The following is a 7,667-nucleotide window of genomic DNA, read 5'->3' on the forward strand; positions in this document are numbered from 1 at the left end:
TTTCACTCACACAGACACGCACACCACCACCATCAACTTTATGAAAAACATTGATCAGGCAGCTGTGATTGAGCAGCAGTGTAAATCCAACTATTTTCACGGTTGTTGTGGTCGTGATAATTTTGTGAGGCCACATCGAAAAGGCTCGGGTGAGCTTTCCGAAGTTCTACAAGTTGTGCCTCCATCGCTTGTGTCCAGATCACACGCTGCACTGCCGTGCTGCGCCGTCTTTTTCGCTGACATTTGTGTTTGCGCGTGCGCAGTGTGAGAAGCTGAGGTGAAACCCTCACGACGGTCGGGAGGATTTCAAACAGGTTTTTTTTTGTATTTACATGAATATCTGAAGAAAATATTTCTGATTATTTATAGACAGTCTTTGATTTAATTTATTTACTACATTAATTTATTATTATAGAGCAGGGACTGGGATCACCTTATAAGAGCATAGAGTGATGGGATATGTGAGCAATCAAACCATGCACTAACATGAACATGTACTAACTTGGAGGAAATGAGGTCACAAGCTTTAAATGGGAGGCCAAATTTGATTGGACTTACCTCAGAGAGAAAAGAGGACTTGATGACATGAGACCCCCAAATCAGGTCTGATTAACAGTAAAGAGGTCAGGAGTCACTTAAAGGCCATAGATATATGATGTGTATGTGTAAGAATTAGTGTGTGCATGTAAATGTGTGTGGGTGTTGGTAGCTTGCAGAGAGCTTTATAAAGGGAGATGTAAGGTACCAGGATACAGCGGTGCTCCAAAAATCAGACGACAGAAATAAAAACACAAATGAATCTGATTCATGAAGCTCCACATAAAACAGACTGTCAGTCACCTCCTGAGCCACAACCGCTTTGTGGTTCATGGTTCGATTGCTGGCTGCTCCAGTTTGCATACCAGAGTATCTTTTTACAAGATACTGGAGGACATCAAGTAGCTCTGCTGTGTTCATCAGGGCGTGAAGGAGTGGGTGTGAGAATGAATAGGTGAAACAATCCAACAAGAACTGTGAGTACTTAAATAACCCAAATGGCTGTGACACAGGCTTTTATATATAGAAGGGGAAAAATACAGAGAGGAAGCGGACGTGCTTTATTTGCTGTCACTGATTACAGATGAGAAAGGGCAGATTACTGAGAGGAACAAACAAGAAAATGTTTCTGCTTCATCTGTTCTGTGAGTAAATTCTCTCTGGTTGTTTGAGTGTCTGTATTTTAGTCGGGTTATTATTGGAGAAGACAAGAGAAATTTAGATTGGACTGAATTTATCTTAAGAGCATCATGAGAACACAGAGCAGGTCTACAGAGGGACTCATACCATGTTACACAGTAAGAAGGAATCTCGTAGAAAATGTGGATTTACTTGAAATGTGCAGACATGTTACACTCAGTCAGTTGTTGGTATGTTTGATAATAAACTGATTGCAGAGGTTTAAAGTGATTGGTGAGTGTATGCAATAATAAATAAGCAATAAAACAAAAGTGAAAGGCTAAATGATTGAGGATTGAAGGGTTGCCATTGTTGATGTATACTAACTGGCCTCTATATTAGGTACGCCTGCTAAATCCCTTGTTAGGACAAATATCATCACCCATAACCAGATGGCTGCCCCGGCCTGAGCCTGGTTTCACTGGAGGTTTCTTCCTGTTAAAACAAAGTTTTTAACCCCAACTGTTTCCAACTGCTTGCTCATAGGTTACTGATTGCTCTCGGTTATTGTAGCTTCTTTACCTTACAACATAAAGCACCTCTTGTCAGGTTAGAGCACATGAACAGAATAATCTCACCAATGAGTCAAGTTGTGGCTCAGTCTGTGTGTGCTGTCTGTTAAACAGCGTCCAGTTTACATTTACAATCAATATTCTAATTTAAGATTATTAAAATATGTCTTTATTACTGAATTATTGAATTCTGTGTTAATATGAACAAAACATTAAAGTCATTTCCAGCTTTAACACCAAAGGCTCAGGAAGTAGAGCAGGTAGTACCAGTCGGGCTGCTCCAGTCTGCACGTCACACTGCACGATATTGAACCCTGACTCACTCCTGGTAAGGAGTCATCATATCATCGTGTATCCTTTGGCCTCTCTTCCTGGGTCTCTGTCAGGTCTTGTTTATTAATGCTGTTGCCTGGTTTCCACAGCGCACATCTTATTCATCTCCATCTTTTTCTTCCTTCATCTTGTCCTTTTAACACATCCTGTGTAAAAAAAAACAACATACCCACTTGTGTTGAGTTTAATGTTCCTTAGTTACCTTTAGAAGAACAAACTTGCTTTCCTCTCACTGACTCAATGAACTGTTTTGTTTATCTTCAGTTCTGATTTCAGTGCTGAGCTGCACAACAAACCAAGGTCAGTAACCTTAGTTATTTATTTATTTATTATATTATGCTTATAAATATTTTTTTTTCAAATACGTTAAATTATCAAGATCCAAATGCGTTGCTTTAGTGGAAGTTTCCAAAGTAAAATTGCTGGAAGTAGCTAAATGAATTTAAAGGGTTCACAATCTGACAGCTGCTCTCGTAGCCCTCACAACACACATGTGCTTTCACTTTTTGATTTTCCTTGAATAAGTTTGTGATATTATTAATTATTTTAAGACATTGTCATTGATCATCTTAATTTTATTTTAACACTTCACAGCTCGTCTGACTGTGAGTCCCAGCAGCTCTCAGCTCTATAAAGGAGGCTCTGTGTCTCTGAGCTGTGAGGAGGACGACAGCTCTGCTGGATGGACTCTGAGGAGAAACACAAGCAAACAACAGAGGACTCAGTGTGGAGTCGACTGGGGAAAAAAGCATAGTTCTTCCTGTAACATCACTGATCTCTTTACATGGGACAGTGGAGTTTACTGGTGTGAGTCCAGAGAGGGTCCCATCAGTAACATGGTTAACCTGACAGTCACTGGTAAGCTGAGTGTGTGGAGTTAGTGTTGATGAAGCTGTGTGTAAATGGATGAAATGCTGTAGTTTGTCTCTGTGTTGAGGTGGATCAGTGATCCTGCAGAGTCCTGTCCTCCCTGTGATGGAGGGAGATGACGTCACTCTGCTCTGTAAAACAAAGACCACTCCCTCCAACCTCCCAGCTGCTTTCTATAAAGATGGCTCCCTCATCAGGAAGCAGCCTACAGGTCACATGACCATCCAGCATGTTTCCAGGTCTGATGAAGGCCTCTACAAGTGTGACATCAGCGGTCATGGAGAGTCTCCATCCAGCTGGATCACTGTCACAGGTGACACACTCACCTGTCTGTGTTTCTGCAGCTTTCAACATTCACAATGTGACGACAACTTAATGACTGTGTTTGCTTTATTTTAGAGAAACACACCACCACACCTCCACCTACATCCACACCTCCACCTACATCAGCTTCTATTACTACAAACACTCCTGCTTATTCCTCGTTCCTTCGCTGTGTGTTATTTCCTGTTGGAGCAGTCTGTGTTTTGGTTCTGCTGGTGATACTGGTTCTTAGACAACATTTTCAGAGGAAACTTGAAGGTGACACTCAGAATTATTAAAATTATGATTTTTATTTCAGTTCTCACATGTACACCACTTTGTATTGGTCTTTCACGTGGAATTCCAATAAAATTGATTCATGTTTGTGGCTGTAATGTGACAAAATGTGGAAAAGTTCAAGGGGGCCAAATACTTTTGCAAGCTACTGTATGTGAATTTAAAAAAGTATTAAAATGACTGTTTTAAGGCTAAGACTTTGTTTAAGATTAAAGATTTTTCATGCAAACAAACAATTTTGATTACATGCAGTGCTTTTACACAAAAAAGTCAGCAGACATTTTTAGTTTGCTATGATACAAGTAATCTCAGTGGAGGTTAGGGAATTGTTGGAATGCTACTATGCAAGCAACCCTGATGGAAGCGGGTACTGAATTTTCCATACCCAACTACGGACAAATAACCTGCCTCAGTACCACATGGAAGCTCCTCTCAGGCATCATAGCAGCTAAGATGAAGAGGCACATGGGTCAATACATGAGTGGGGCACAGAAGTGGACTGACAAGAATACCACAGGTGCAAAACACCAGCTACTGGTAGACCGAGCAGTCAGCCAAGACTGCAAGACTAGGCTGACCAGCCTGTGCACTGCCTGGATTGATTACAAGAAGGCCTATGAATCAATGCCCCACAGCTGGATCCTGGAATGCCTGGAACTATACAAGATCAAATGGGGCCTTAGAGCCTTCATCAACTCAATGGGAATGTGCCAAACAACACTAGAGGCCAACCTCAAGCCCATAGAACAAGTCACAATCAAGTGCGGGATCTACCAACAAGATGCTCTGTCGCCTCTGCTGTTCTGCATAGGCCTGAACCCCCTCAGTGAGATCATTGAGTACTGAATTGACCAATTGTCAGTCACCTCCTGTACATGGATGCCAAGAGTGAACGAGACATTAAATTAACTGATCCACACCACCAGGATATGCAGCAATGACATTGTAATGTTGTTCGGACTGGAGAAATGTAGTCGGATGATAACACGAGCAGTGTTGGTCAAGTTACTTGAAAAAAGTAATCAGTTACTAATTACTGATTACTTCCCCCAAAAAGTAATCCCGTTACTTTACTGATTACTTATTTTCAAAAGTAATCAATTACTTAGTTACTTAGTTACTTAGTTACTTTTTAAAAACACGATTTACAACCTGAATAGGTGATAAAGCGATAGATCTTTCAGCCCAATTCTACTTTTTCTGCATAATCCATCATACAAAATGTAATCAAATGGAAAAGTCTCTTTTTAAAACTTGTTTTATTAGTTTTAATCTTTTAACTTTATGCATCAAGCAAAAATTAAATTATATGCAACATTCTCTGACTGGAAGAAATTTGTTTAACATTTAAACCTATTTTCTGCACATTCCAGCACATAAAATAAAATATTTTTTTGTGTTTACACTCAGTCTTTCAAATAGATGCAAGTAAAACACAGCAGAAAATAAATAAAATCAAAGACTAGCGGTCCTGTTGCTCTATTTTCACCTGTAAAGCAGGACTGGGGTAGGCGGAGGAGGCTTACCCTGGTGCAGGTGTGCCGCAGCGGTCAGTGGAAGAATCCGCGAGTTTCTCTGTGAATTTCACATTACGTCGTAGCGCACTCGGTGCTTGCTTGGACGTTTTTTCGCTGTAAAAAGAAGTTTTCTTCCCACGCACAACGGACACTAATGTTTTTGTCACTTTTAATGGAATCAAACTCAAAATAAGGTCAGTACTTCCACGCTTTAAACGCTGCATGCTACACTCTGTCCCGCACTCGATATATTATGATCTGCACACAGCTGTTGTCACGAACGTCGCACTCGCTTACGTCACTGTCATGAGACGTTCTCGGAAAAAATCACTGTTTTAGTAACGCAGTAACGCAGCGTTCCTACGTGAAAGTAACGGTAATCTAATTACCGTTTTTGCAATAGTAATCCCTTACATTACTCGTTACTTGAAAAAAGTAATCAGATTACAGTAACGCGTTACAAGTAACGCGTTACTGCCCATCTCTGAACACGAGGGAAGGTAGTCAGAACTGAGGGGATCGAACTACCAGAAGGCAACATTGCAGACACTGAGGACAGCTACAACTACTTGGGGATCCCACAGGCAAATGGGAACCATGAAGAGGCCGCTAGGAAAGCTGCAACCACCAAGTACCTGCAAGAGGGTCAGGCAAGTCCTGAAGAATCAGCTGAACAGTAAGAACAAGATCCGGACTATCAATATTTACAGTCTGCCTGTGATCAGATAGCCTGTTGTGATAATAAGTTGGCCAAAGGAGGAGATAGAAGCCACTGACATCAAGACAAGGAAGATCCTGACCATGCATGGAGGGTTTCACCCCAAGTCCAGCACCCTGAGGCTGTACTCTAAGTGGAAGGGAGGAGGCCAGGGACTGGTGAGTGTCAGCACCACAGTCCAGGATGAGGCAAAAAACATCCACGAATACATCCGGAAGATGGCCCCAACTGACAGCGTGCTCAGTGAATACCTCAGGCAGCAGAAACCCAAGAAAGAGGAGGAAGGCGAGGAACCATCATGGAAGGACAGACTCCTACACGGTATGTACCACCGACAGATAGCAGATAGCAGGTTGTGTAAAGATGCCCCTGAGACAATCCAGCAACTAACAGCAGGGTGCAAGATGCTATCAGGCAGGGCATACATGGAATACATATATTGCTTCTTTTCTGTACATTGCATACATAACCGAGTGACCGACATAGTATACAGAAACACCTGTGCTGAATATGCCCTGGAAGTCCCAATGTCAAATGGGAGACGACACAGAACCCTCCCAGGCCTCTGGTAGAGGCCTGGGAGACGACACAGAACCCTCCCAGGCCTCTGGTAGAGGACCCGAGCTTGAAGGGAATATATATATATATATATGTATATACATGCGACTAATATAAAACCATTATACTTATTACAGAAGACCGCGCTACGAATTATGCATAATGTTAAATATAGTAAACAAACTAATAGTTTGTTTATAAAATTGACCACACAAAGGCAATTGTGTCAAACACTTACTGGTATAAGAATGTGGAATTCTCTCCATGATCATCTTAAGGGTTGCACAAATGTTTTTCAATTTAAAATGTGCTATAAGAATAAAATGATAAACCAATATGAGGAAGATGAAAATAACAAGAGTTAACTGTAGAAAGAATTATCCCTTTAGTTTGATATTTAGTGTATTGCTAATTTTTTAGCATGTTGTGTTTTGCTGTGTGTAGAATAGTGTCAGAGTTTATTTTGGTTGTAAGCGCCTACTTGTACTATTATAGATCGGGGGCAGGTGTTAATAAGAATTCATTCTTCTTCCTGCTCAGATACAGTGTTATTTTAATTGAAAGGAAGGTTTGTGTATAGGAAATGAATTACTGCTGTACTATGTGTGGACTTTTATGTAAGGTCACATTAAAAAAGGTCTTTGAAGTAATCTATGATGTCCTATGAAGTTAAGCATTCAGAGATTTGCACCCTTGTTGATAAAGCGTATATGAACCTGAACCCTTCTTAGTTCTTATGCAATCCCCAGTATATCATGGGAAACTCCCAGCATAGGGAACTTCCCATGATGCACTGAGGGTTTTTTCTTCACTCAGCTCCTTTTATTCTATATGTGGTCGTACACGATTTTGTCTTTTATTCTGGATTCTACTAGTTGCGATGTGTCATGTGCAAATAGCCAATTCCCCACTTTAAAAAACAAAAAAACAAAACAAGGTTTTTTGTGTTGCCACAGTATTAAACTGTCTTCCCACATACATTGCACACAGCATCATTTCCATGCTGAAGGTAAACACAGTTATGAACTGTGAACAAAGTCAATATTGCGTGTTTTGTGGTCTAATGTTTTGTGTATCGGGTTTCTCATTGGCTCACACTCTCACGGAGCCGTAGCACGCACATGAATGAGGGGAAGGCGATTGTAATTTATCCTGCAACATGAACCCTTGTATTGTTGCTATTGATATTTCAGGATCGCTCCACACATCACTACCACTAAGTCAGTGAGTGAGACAGTAGGCCGTGGTGAGGAGGAGAGTGAGAGTGCAAAAACACATAAATATGACTGACACCCATGAATGAAGCAGTAGCTGGCTGCAGTTTAAAGAAGCAGCGGATACTAA

This window comes from Oreochromis niloticus, linkage group LG3 (genome assembly GCF_001858045.2).
Source record: "Oreochromis niloticus isolate F11D_XX linkage group LG3, O_niloticus_UMD_NMBU, whole genome shotgun sequence".
Lineage (NCBI taxonomy): Eukaryota > Metazoa > Chordata > Actinopteri > Cichliformes > Cichlidae > Oreochromis > Oreochromis niloticus.